A 12,115-nucleotide genomic window follows, 5' to 3' on the forward strand; every position below is an offset into this window, starting at 1 on the left:
GATCCATAGGGTATGGGTCGAACGAATACCAAACTAACGATACAAGCTCAATCTCCCAAGTCCAATGACGAGAACCTGCAAAACAACCACCGTGAGCTTGTTATGGAAAGGATAAGAGGGTGGGTCTTCCCGTAACCACCCTCTGGCGTGAGAATAATTAGTACTTGTTCCGATTTAGAAGAAAGTACAAAGTATTGAGAGTAGAAGTTAAGTGTGAATGCATACCTCATGGGGATGATGATGGTATTTATAGCCGAAGGGTATGGGAATATGATTGGTCTAGTTGTCCCTTTCCAGAAGATGCTTTCGTAACAACCTGAGCACGTATCCGCATATGATATGACGAGCCATTTCGGCCATGTGCATTGTTATAACAACCTGGAGACGTGTCCGCATATGATAGGACGAGCCATCTAGGCCATGTGGATGGTTGTAACAACCTCGTCAGCTGTCCTTCTATCATTGATCGTTACGTCTCGTGCTTCCCAAGGAAATATCCTTGTAAATATTCTAAAGTATGTTAATTACAGCTATCTTTCTGACGTCACCTTCCGGTCATCCTTGCGGGTGAGAACAGTACCCCGCGGATGACTCCTGAGGGCGTCTGGATCCTCCCGCGTGTAGTCTCTAGATCTTGTTGTTGGTGTTTCTCTATCTTGAGTTATGCGGGTGATTTATCATGCCCCGCGGGTAACATATGAGGGGGTTCCCTTTTACCCGCGGGTAACCTTTAGGGGTATTTGAGTCTTTTTAGTACTCACCTCTATAAAGATTAAAAAAAAGAATATAGAAGACAGCGAACACGTGTTTTTTTATAAAACATCTACAAATGTTATATAATTACATGTATCTAAAATATATATCGGTACTAGTCATGTAGATGATTTAAAACATAGATTTAAAACATGTAGATGATTGAGAGCTTAAAAAATAGTCGATAAATAATCTATGTTGGTGTGGGATGTGATAAGCTTACTTATGATGATGGTTTGTTTATTACAAAAAAATGTTGTGTGTGACCTAGAAGGCCATGAACACGCATAAGAATTTATCCAGAGGGGATCAAGTCACTAGGTTTTTTTAGTTGGCATAGGAATATTATAGTCATTTAGGTTTGATTATATTGTAATAAAGTACGATAAGGATCTATGATGTTACTCGATCAATTAACTTATGTATTGTCACATTTATGCTCGCACATTTTGAAAACTTTGAGCAATTTTGTGTTATCTCTAACTTTTAAACTACTTTCAACAATAGTAGGGAAGTCGTAGATCAACAACATAATAGTCGTAGATAAACTATGCCTTGACTAGAGGCAAGAACTTGTCGATCACTATTATTGATTTCTATCTCTAACGTTTCTAAAGAGAAAACTTGTAGTTAAGACCAACTAACGGAATCAAATGAATTAATTAATATCAACCAGGATTGCTATACAAATACAAATTTTGTGTTTAGTGTTCACATGACATATTCATCTAAATTTGTTCATTACTGACGTAACTGCCAACATTAAACAATAATTTCTAAACAAAACAACTTTTAAAAAGTAATCATATATTTAAAAGTAACATATATAATTACCATCTCTAGTTTCTTATGCTAGAGTATGAGTTTATAATTTTCTGTTTTATGAAAGTGATCTATGGTAATTCTATTACTCTAAAGACCATGCAATTATTAGACTTTTACGAGTATTCAAAGGATTGTTCATTGATTATTAGGTATGCACTTACAAAATTTTATAAACTAATTGATTTTGTAATTTAGCTCCAATTCTTGTGTATATAACTTAAATAGTGTTAAAACACTTATAGCCAAATGTTAGTTAGACACTAGTATGCTAATATAATATTTAAGTAAACTGCGCATCTAATGGGTTGGCATTAGTTAAGTAGAAATTAGTTATAACATAAGAGTTGTTTCCAACGATAATATAATATTTCCAACGATTTAGTCTAATTAAGCAATAGATGCATACAAGTTGCATGAATACAACTAATTATAACATAAGAATTGTTCCAACGATAACAACTTTCATTATATAATTAAATATTCAGCAAACTTAATTAACTTATATAAAGCAACTAATTATAACATAAGAATTGTTCCAACGATAACAACTTTCATTATATAATTAAATATTCAGCAAACTTAATTAACTTATATAAAGCAACTAATTATAACATAAGAAGTGTTCCAACGATAACAACTTTCATTATATAATTAAATATTCAGCAAACTTAATTAACTTATATAAAGCCATTTCTATTTTGATTGAATGTCAATAGTTCAAACTCCGTACGTATAATGTAAAATTTTTAATGATTAAAAAAACTAACTTTTATATAAAAGTTTATTTTTTTAACGGCTGATTAAATCAAATTCAATTAACTTGCCCTAGTATAGTTTATATCTTTTATGTTGGTTTTAAAAAGTATAACTTTTTTTCTTAAATTTTTCTTCTTATCCCTTAAATGAGATGAATAAAATCATAAGGTGTGGTTTTGCCTTTACACAGATGTTAAACCAGTGTTGTTAGGCCACATCATCACTACTAACCGACGTTAAACCAATCTTTGAAAAACAAAAGCCCCCCCCCCCCCCCTCGAGCCGGGGGGAGGAATCTAGATACTCCTTCCCGTTAAGCGGTTAATGCCACAATAATTGACTAGTTAAAGTTTTTGCCTACGTGACAGTAACATGACACCTTAACGTTGTTAGTTAAACCATAACATACAGTCTAAGTAAACCTTGAAAATAGAATTTGACGATGTTTCTAAAATGTTGTTATAATGCAAGAATCTTGTAACAATGCTTCATCGTGGTTGCTGGTTGTTTATTAGAGAGGAGAGAAGACTCAGTATTATTCGTTAATTATTAATGAAAATCATTTAATTAAATTGCATTTAGTTTTGCATTTTCTTTAACATATTGTTATCACAAAAGTATAATTGTTATTTAAAAAAAAAACAACTTTACTTTTATGCCAGGTTTCACATGTGTGGGATATGAGACCACACCTAAAGGTCTTATGGATGGTTGGCTAACCACCCAATGATCAAAAACATTGTCAAGCATGCTTCTGATCTACCTAGTTTGTAGACAATAACTATGCAATCAGCAAGTCGTACGATCGACATTAACTATACCATCAACAAAACACAATGTTTATGTCGACAAGCAAAAGTTTCTATATCAACGGTAGCTTACTTTCTACTCAAAGAAGTCCATCACAATTTTATTTTATTTTATTTTTAATTTTAATCTATTTCAAGTTCGGTTACATAAATAGAAGGAAGCATACATAGAAGTGTTTTTTTTATGAATGATTTCATTTACATTTCAAGGCTTTGTTAATCTTAACTCATAATATGACTAAAACAATAATTCAGAAAATTACATACAATCTAGAAATTAATAGTTCTTTCCAAAGGGTTTGTTTGGTTTATTGTATAGGAGGGTTCCGATCGTATATGTGGCCAAACGTGGGTTACTTCTGAGATGACAAAAAAGCATCGTATGAAGAAATACATGTGGTCACGTAAAGGACATGTGTCATCCATTAGATACCTAGCAAAAGTCATGCTTAGGATAAGTACTATCTACCGGAACACTGAATTTAATTTACCGCACGTGTTATAAAAGGAAAGTATAAAACACACAAAGCCAAGCCCAAAAAGGACACGTTTGTTCTTTTTTCTTAAAGACTAAGTAACGCCGGGTACTTCGTACGCAGCCCCCATTTGCTAAAGGTAGCCTGAGCTGGCCATTAGTCTGGACGGACGAAGCCCCTAGCGGTCCATCTATTGAGGGATTCGCCGGATAAAACCCGACTCCCATGCCCGCCAAATGGCACGACAGCGAGGAGCTGGTAAAACCGGGTGAGATCAGGACTCGAACCATGGCAAACCATGGTCATCCCTCATATCTTCCATATAAATTGGTGATAGTGAGGTTTGAACCCCCTACCTCTCACTTGTAAAGTGAGTGCTCTACCATTGAGCCACAACCAATTTATAGGACACGTTAGTTCCCTTTCCCCATTTCACACTCAAATTTCATATTCTTCATCACTTTAATTAATAAAAAAAAATTATTCGTTTTATATAGTTTGGTTTTAAGTGTATTCGTCGGCTTGAATACTTGTTTGAACTATTAAGACGTAGTATTTTATTAACCGTTAAAACACTACCCAACAATCTCTTAATCTTAATTTTTTTAGTTATAACCAAAAATCAAACCATATGAATTAAACACATAAGACATCTAACCAAACCAAATTCAACCGATTATTACGTTTATCCGGTCTGGATATCCGATTAAACTGGTTATTATTCGGTTTATTCGTTTCAGTTTGGTTTGGTTATCCGAATAAGCAAGATTTGTGGAACCAATAATCAAACTGAAAACTAAATCACAAATATTCAGTTCTAGAATCGGCGGTGTTTCACCAGTTCCAGTATTGGTTTATTCTGTTTTAAAATTTATTTTGTCCTAGCTAAAAATCAAATTGATCTGAATTATAAGTGTGTGTACCAATACAGAATTTAACTTATTTACCGACTTTGGTTATCCAATTTATTCTGTTAAATTCGGTTTAGTTATTCGAATAAGCAAGATTTATGAAACGGATAATCAAACCGAAAACTACATCACAATTTGATTTGATTTTTTCAGTTACGGATGCAGTTTAGTTTTTCGGTTTTTTAACACCCCCTAAGACCATCCACATTCATAAACCAACACAAACCAATATTTTATTATAAAACTAATTTCCCTCTCTTCCATCTACTCAATCCAATCAAAACAAATGTTCCACTCTCATTTGCAACCCAACCTTCATTATTTTTTATTCAATATATATAATTTATAACTGTTTTTCTAAGTGGCTAGAAATATAAAAGATAATTGTTTTATATTAAAAAAACTATATTCATCACACATATTTAAATAAGTAATGTTAATTTTATATTAATTTTTTTAACTAACTTATTTTATAATAAAATTTATACATGTACGCTAACACACACATGGAAAAAAATACAAGACTGTACGTTTAAATATTTATAAAAACGTAATTATTAAAAGTTATTAGCAGAACTCAAAATTAGACATAAAACAAATTATTGTGGATAAATAAAGAAAAATAAATTAAAAACATGCTCACTCATATGGTGACGTGGGACACCAATATGAGTTGCAAACTAGCTTTGATAGAACAAACTAGTTTGCCATTATTTCAATGATTTTTAATATTTTTTTATTCTAAATAGCGTGACAAATCAATGATGATTTACCAATGAAAATAGTTTAAGACTTTTAAAACCGATGGCTAGATAAATAAGTTTTTTTAATAAAAACAAAAGGAAAAGGATGCCCCTAGGTTTTTTCGGTTTATTAACACCCCTACTACACTCCTACCTTTATTATTATTATTATTATTATTATTATTATTATTATTTTTCGTTTATTTAAAATAATGATAACAAGTAGTTCTCCAATATTCGAATGATCCAACAACTAAGATTAACCTCTGCAACACTCCCACTGCCACCCCTCACGCAACTTCAACTTCAACCCCACACCCCTTATATAAATAAATGTCTCATCTTGAACTCTTTACTCTCATCACTCAACTATCAAATCCTCCATTCCATTAAACAAATCAAATCAAATGGCACTTGAATCCCTCAAAACCACCACACCACCGTCTCTCCACCACCCTCCAGTTCAAGTTCAAGACTCTTGGAACAAAGGCAAACGATCCAAACGCCCACGCGCCACCGCAGATACAGAAACCGAAGAGGAAGAGTACTTGGCTTTATGCTTGATGCTACTTGCTGCCGGAAACCCCTCCGCCACCATCTCACCGCCGCAACATAACAACTCTCCGGCGACTAGTTACACCTGCACCGTGTGCAATAAAACCTTCCATTCTTATCAAGCTCTTGGTGGCCATAAAGCCAGTCACCGGAAAAACATTCCCGACGACCACTCCACCACCGCCACCACCGCCGTGTCAACCTCTGTTTTGAAGCCTAGTGGCAAACACCACGAGTGTTCTATTTGTCACCGGTGTTTTCCCACCGGCCAGGCACTCGGTGGTCATAAAAGACGACACTACGACGGCGGAAGCGGCAGTGGTGTTACCACCTCTGACGGAAGTGGGTCTGGTCAACGGCGTGATTTTGACTTGAACTTGCCGGCTTTTCCTGATAACTTACAAATGGGGTTGAGCGTTGACTGTGGGAAGAAAAGTCAACTCTTGTTTAACGAACAAGAAGTTGAAAGCCCACTTCCGATGAAGAAACCGCGTTTGTCGTTGATGACGGATTAAGTTATTATTATTAATTTATTATTATTATTATTAATTTGTTATTATCAAATTCATTTGTTTTTAATTTTTATTAAATTATAGTTTTAGTTTAGAAAAGTAAAATGGATGTGTACATAGGATGATAGAAAGATAGAATTCTTGTGTGTTAGTTTATACAATTGATTTGATTCGTTAATAAAATGCTCATTTATTTTTTTATTTTTTGTTAAGCTTTCTATAACAACACGTCAATACTAACAGGTATTAACTGTATTATTTTATTCACAAAGTATAAGGTGGATGATAAGTTGTATGATTTCAAATTATTGATATGAAAATTATTAACTTAGTCGATAGTTTTGAAGAAATAATAGATAAACATACATACGCTTCATACTCAGTATAATTAAACTTTGATATATGTTAAAAATAATAAATATTATAGTTTTAGAGAAGATATCATTGATGTAGTTATATATCAAGGCCGGTTTGGTTTTCAACACCAAATGGTGATGTGTTTGTAAACCGCCCATGTGGGCTCATGCCTAAATGCACATGTAAAACCCCAAATTCATGCCTGCCGCTTTACCATTAAATCATTAACGGCTTTTAATTCTATGTTTATTTATTCCTGTCACGTTTCATATTTTAATGTTTTCTTTTTATAAATTAAATGTTGTTTTGTTAATTTTAACGGGAAAACAATGTTTTGAAAAAAGAATCCAAGATTTGTTGGTTCAACAAGTTGGTCTGGTCTGGCCGGCCAACAACAGGAAGAGGTAACCAAATAAGAAACCTACATCTCAAATGGTTTCTGTTTTAACCGGCTGGACCGACAAGGTTGGCCTGATTTCTTAGGGGTATAAATGAGCCAAGCATTTATTGAGTTGCTAACAATTGTCTTGTTAAAAGCTTCAAATGAGCCGAGCTTAAACTTGCACGCAACTAAATTAGATCTCATCTGATAAACGAGCTCAAGCGAAAACAAAATTATTAGCTATACAGAGACAACAACTTGGTTGTATTATAAATATAAATTACAAGTTTAAAACTAGCATATATGCATAGTAATAAATATTCAATAAAAAATAAACAAGTAGATCTGGAACTTCAAAATTTATCAAGCTAATCTCGAGCTTGGGCTTCACTCATTTATACCCGTATAGCTTTCGCATCACGGGAGGAAGTGTGAATTGGTTACGAAAGGGAGGAAGCGTAAATTGGTTACGAAAGTTAAAATGGTCTCGGATAGTAGTTTGTGTAGGAAGAGAGACAATATGTCATTGGATTAATCAGGAAGAAATGTATATTTCGTTCTCTTATTATTCTCTTGAAGTGTTGGAAACGATTTTAAGTAGCTTACAGATCAAGCAAATTACCCCCAGTTTCGCCCATGCTTATGTCATTTTGACGTTACACAAAACCGCTACCACGTGTAGCATTAATAGCATGCTTTAAAACTAGAGGTGCACAAATCAAGTATTAAAAAAACTTAGGTTCGGGTATGGAACCGGGTTCAGGTATGATCGGGTATTGAAATATCAGGTATTAGCAATACTCGGGTCGGGTTCGGGCCCGGGTATTGCCTCTAAAAACCATACCCTATTTCCGGGTATCGAACCGGGTATTATAAAACTGTGTATTTCAATACTCTATTTCCGGGTATTGAAAAAAACTATATTTTCGGGTATAGATTGAAATTTTTTATGGGTTGCACTTTTTAGGGGTATTTTTCAGGTATATGAAGTTATTTTTCGGGTGATTTCGGGTATAAATCGGGTATTTTAAAAACCCGGTTTCAGGTATTGGAAAAACTCGGTTCCGGGTTTGAAACTGGTTCGGGTTTTCGGGTATTACCGGGTACAAATCGAGTCCGGTTCGGGTACGGGTTTTAGTACTAAAATGCATACCCTATCCGTACCCTACGGCCTACGAGTAGGGCCGGGCATTAAAAACCCTGGCATAAAAAACCAGTTTCGGGTTTTTTTTTGGGTTCGATTCTGGGTTTGGGTTTTTCGTGAACCTCTACTTAAAACACTTAAATGACCCTTATGTACTTTTATGCCAAGTAAGGAAATCAGCCCAGTTTATCTCAATCGGCCCAAATGACTTTGAATGACATAGAATCATAGATCCTCATCCTCTAATATTATGGTTTTGGGGTTTTGGGCTTAGCCTTTCTATCGTCTCGACTTCTCATGTTTCATATTTGAAGTTTGAAATAATCTAATAATCTAATATTTTAAATTTCTAATTAAGCACTAACCATTTCTTTCCCACCAAGTTCAGTCTTTAACTAACATAGTTTTAAAAAGGTCATAAGTCATAACCCACTAAAGAAGGGTTTGTATTGATGGTAATTAAGTTAGGTAACGCGTTTGTCCTATCAATCATTTCATAACATATTGTATATATAAAAACATACATATTTGGTATACACATCTATAGTCGTGGTACATGAATAATGTTTATATTTGATATACGGACATATAGTTATGGTATACAAACATACTGTTGTTGAATACCCCTCGCATATGAGCGAATACCCTTAGTATACGAATCTATAGCCGTGTTATATTGACCTAGGGTCATTGAGTCAATAAATGATTGAGGTAATAAAAGAATGTGTGAACTAAAATTTTCATTTTGATCAGATCACATATGTTTTACTTTTATACATTATTTAATTAGTTTGATTTTTGATAAGATGTTTAAATATATTATGTTTTATAAAACAAAAAGAAGGTTAAGTGGAAGGATGGTTATAAACTTATAAAATATTAGTGGAAAGGAAGTGAAATAAGAGTCAGACTAGTCTTTATCCCTCCGTGATCTCCAAAGGACGTATATATATGCTGAATGTGTTACAGAAATTATACAAATTGTTTGATTTTAATTATATTATAATTACTTAGTGTAGTTGTTTGTGGTAAATATTGGAGTGACATGCCGTAGGTTTATCCAGAACCAAATGATTCCAAAGACAGTGAAGGAACATGACTGCCCTGAAAGAAACTATATTCTCTGTTGTTTATCTTTACAATAGTACCAATCAATAAATAGACATAATGAGATGAGTGATTTAAGGAGCTAACTACGGAACACATAATCCACTTTTAACAAACTCTTAACAAACTAATAAATACATTTAAATACAAAAGATATGCCAATAATATCTTTGATATTATCGGTTAACACTCCCCCACAGTTTAAGCCATAGGTTGACGAAGGCATAAACTGGACCGAAACCGTTGGAAGAGATGTTTCGGTAGACCCTTGGTAAAGACATCTGCATACTGATAGTCGGCAGGAACGTGTAGGACTTTAATTGTACCAAGACGGACCTTTTCTCGAACAAAATGGATATCGAGCTCGACGTGCTTCGTGCGTTGGTGTTGTACGGGATTTTCCGAGAGGTATACCGCCGAGACATTGTCACAATATATAACTGTTGCATGCGTGACCGGAACATGGAGTTCGAGAAGAAGGTTACGGATCCAACAAACCTCGGCGGTAGCATTTGCCACTCCTCTATATTCGGCTTCGGCACTAGACCGAGAAACCGTAGGTTGGCGTTTGGAAGACCAAGAGACCAAATTTGCGCCCATGTAGACATATTACCCGAAGGTAGAGCGTCGTGAGTCGGGGCACCCGCCCCAATCCGCATCAGAGTATGCCGTAAGCTTCGTGGATGGAGATGGAGAGATGAGGAGGCCGTGTGATAGGGTACCTTTGATGTAACGAAGGATCCGTTTAAGTAACTGAAAGTGCGGTTCCCGTGGAGCATGCATGAAAAGACAAATTTGTTGAACCGCATATGAAATATCCGGGTGAGTAATAGTGAGATATTGAAGAGCACCGGCTAAACTTCTATATAAAGATCCATCCGAGATAAGTGGGCCGGCGGTAGCACTAAGCTTAGAGCCCGCTTCGACCGGGGTACTAGCAGTCTTACAGTCGTTATGTCTGCCCGTGTTAAAATGTCGGATGCATATTTCGATTGAGATAAGAATAGACCGCCCTTTTGTTTTTGAACTGTGATGCCGAGAAAATGATGCACCGGACCGAGATCGGTCATTTTGAATTCTTTGGAGAGTGACCAGATAATATGTCGGAGTAATATGTCACTTGAAGCTGTGAGGATGATATCATCAACGTATAGTAGAAGGTAGGCCATTTGATCGCCTTTTTTATAAACGAACAACGATGTGTCACAAATGCTACTCTTGAAACCGCACTTTGAAAGATATGTTGCAAACCAATGATACCAAGCCCGTGGTGCTTGTTTTAAACCATAAAGTGAGAGATTAAGCTTGCAAACATGTTTGGGTTGCGATGCAGATACGAACCCTGGCGGTTGGAACATATAAACTGTTTCTTGCAAATGGACATGAAGAAATGCGTTTTTGACGTCCATTTGATGAATGGGCCAAGATTTTGACACTGCTAGACTAAGTACCGTCCGAATTGTGGTGGGTTTCACCACAGGACTAAACGTTTCACCGCAATCGACACCCACGGTTTGACTTTTACCGTTAACAACTAATCTAGCCTTGTACCTTTCCAACGAGCCATCAGCTTTGAATTTATGCTTGTATAGCCACATGCACCGAATGACCGGCACGTTCGGTGGTCTCGGTACTAATTCCCATGTATTACTTTCCAATAGAGCTTTATATTCATTTGACATGGCAAACTTCTAGTTCGGATCGGTGAGGGCGGCGAGATGGGATTTAGGTAGAGGAGAGAGAGATGGAGACGTTTCATTGTTTAAAGAAAGAGGGAGACGAGGTTTGACGATACCGGAGCGTGACCGGGTTTGCATGGGATGGGAAGAGTTGGATTCGGTATTGTTTTCGATGGAAACAGAAGGTTGTGGTGGGTTATTTATTGGTGGTGGTGGGTTCTGAGTATTTGGTGGCAGGTTATGTAAGGGTGTGGGGTTGGGTTGTGGGCCGAGAGATGAAGGAGGGCTGGGTGGGGAGTCAACATGAGAGGTGTGGGTGGATTGGTGGTTAGTAGTGGGAGTCAATGAGGTTAGTTGGGTAAATATTATAGGAGATGGGTCTAAGAAAGAGTGTGTGGGAGTGGGATGGTTAGGTTTGTTGTATGAGAATTGAGATTCATCAAAGATGACATGTCTAGAGAAGATGGTTTTTCCGCTTGAAATATCAAGACAACGGTAACCGCGATAGTTCGCGGGATACCCAAGAAAAACACATGGCGTGGAGCGAGGGGCTAGTTTGTGAGGGCGAGTGGAAGAGGTGTTAGGATAGCATAAGCAACCGAACACGCGAAGGTGATCATACGCGGGGGTGCGATGGTAAAGAAGGGAAGTAGGGGAGAGGTTGTGGTGTAGTTTGGTGGGGAGAATATTGTGAAGATAAGAGGCCGTGTGAAGGGCCTCAACCCAAAAGGACGATGGAAGGGAGGCATGGATGAGTAAAGTGAACATGATTTCGTTTAAGCGACGAATCATCCGTTCCGATTTCCCGTTTTGTTGGGACGTGTGAGGGCATGAAAAACGGAGTTGGATACCATTTTTTTGGCAAAAATTTTAAAGTTTGTGTTGTCAAATTCGCCTCCCATATCGCATTGAAACGATTGTATCTTCATGTGAAATTGAGTTTCAATATATTTATAAAAGTTGGCAAATTTGTCAAATGCCTCGGATTTAAAACGTAAAGGGTAAACCCACGTATATTGTGTGAAGTAGTCCGTTAAAACCATATAATATTTGTAACCGGCGTGGCTTAAAATGGGTGAAGTCCACAAATCACAATGTAATATAGC

The 12,115-nt window shown here is 36.1% G+C and overlaps 1 pseudogene; it reads left to right on the forward strand.

Annotated features, from left to right (window-relative positions):
- Positions 1-5,534: 5,534 nt before the first annotated feature.
- On the forward strand, positions 5,535-6,374 carry LOC143592574 (zinc finger protein ZAT10 pseudogene; annotated as a pseudogene).
- The last annotated feature ends 5,741 nt before the right edge of the window (positions 6,375-12,115 follow it).

Source organism: Bidens hawaiensis, unplaced genomic scaffold (assembly GCF_021521415.1).
Source record: "Bidens hawaiensis isolate Kalapana, Puna unplaced genomic scaffold, B.hawaiensis_p1.1 tig00041071_1, whole genome shotgun sequence".
Taxonomy (NCBI): domain Eukaryota; kingdom Viridiplantae; phylum Streptophyta; class Magnoliopsida; order Asterales; family Asteraceae; genus Bidens; species Bidens hawaiensis.